The sequence below is a fragment of the Psammomys obesus genome, unplaced genomic scaffold, assembly GCF_907164565.1.
Source record: "Psammomys obesus unplaced genomic scaffold, mPsaObe1.curated_primary_1811, whole genome shotgun sequence".
Classification (NCBI taxonomy): domain Eukaryota; kingdom Metazoa; phylum Chordata; class Mammalia; order Rodentia; family Muridae; genus Psammomys; species Psammomys obesus.
In genome coordinates, this window is record NW_026596155.1 from 986,678 (window position 1) to 987,988 (window position 1,311).

General features: G+C 47.0%; 1 protein-coding gene across 1 annotated transcript in view; it reads left to right on the forward strand.

Moving 5' to 3' along the window:
* Nucleotides 1-1,311, forward strand: part of Slc10a6 (solute carrier family 10 member 6) — a 20,145-nt gene that overhangs the window by 12,196 nt on the left and 6,638 nt on the right. The gene's annotated exons all lie outside the window — the stretch shown is intronic.

Below are 1,311 nucleotides of genomic sequence, written 5' to 3' on the forward strand. Positions count from 1 at the left end.
CTATCTATCTATCTATCTATCTATCTATCTATCTATCTATCTATCTACTTGAGACAGAGCAGGTGAGGTTTTTGTATGTAGCTCAGGTTGTCTTGGACCCAGGCTGGCCTAGCACTTGTGTTGGGTCCTCCTGCCTTTATCTCCCGAGTGCTGGGGTTCTAGAGATGGGCCACAGCTCCCAGCCAGATATTGTTCTCATTAACCGCAAAAATAATATACAGTATTCATGTGAGAGAGAACAGTGTATTTCCCTTCTTGTGTTAGCTCAGACTGTCTAGTGGAAACGAGTACGTTTTTGTTTTGGTTGAGAGGAGCAGGGTTCTAAGTCGTAGGTTGAGACTGGGGGCTCAGAGGGTGACCGTGGGGTCGATTGTCAGGACAGACCATGAAGAGTAAGTTACCAGAAAGGGGGTTTGCTGTTTGGGGTTGTTGGCTACTGCTGTCATTTTCCCTCCTGAGGTGACAGGCTTGGCCCAGTGTGTGAGCTGGCGATAAGAGGAGGGGCCTGCTACAAGGTAATCATGGTGTGAAGGTGTCCCTCTTGGAAGGCATGAGTGGAGGCCTGAGGGGCTGGGCTAACTTCTGTGAGGATGAATTGTCCCTTCATCTTGTTGGTCACACCAGACTGTAAATGCTGTGGTGACAGGACACAGGCCCAAGTTCTGAAGGCATCCAAGAAGCCTCGATCGTGGCCTTGGGTCAGTAGAGTCCTTTCTGGGCCACAGGACCTGAGTCATTGCCTTCAGCACCTAATTAGCTTTAATTGTCATATTGGCACAGTCTAGCATTATCTGAGAAGAATGCCTCAGGTGAGGAGTCTCCTGGATCAGACTGGCCTTTGGGGGTGTCTGTGGGGTTAGTCTTCTTGACTGATGCGGGGGGGGGGGGGGGGGGGGGGGCCGGACCACCATGGGCAGCACCAGCCCTGGGCTTTATAAGAAAGCTAGCTGAGCTGGGAGAGAGGGTTTTAGGAGTCCAGCTCCTGAGAGGCCCCATGTGCTCCAGGAGCTGGCCCTGTCACTGTCCCTACACTGGCAGCTCTAGCTGGACCTTGTAGGCGAAAAGAAAGAGAATGAATGAAACTGAGAAGGAAAAGTGGTAGGGTTATAGGGGAGAACTGAAAATGGGATGGTTTTGATTAAAGCTCATTGTAAGCAGGCACAACATTCCCAATAAATAAAAAGATGAGTTAAAAATTATCTTAAAGTCTTCAACAGTTCCCATGAAAGGTTATATATTATAAATGTGTAATATATATATATATATATATATATATATATATATATATATATATATATATATACACACACA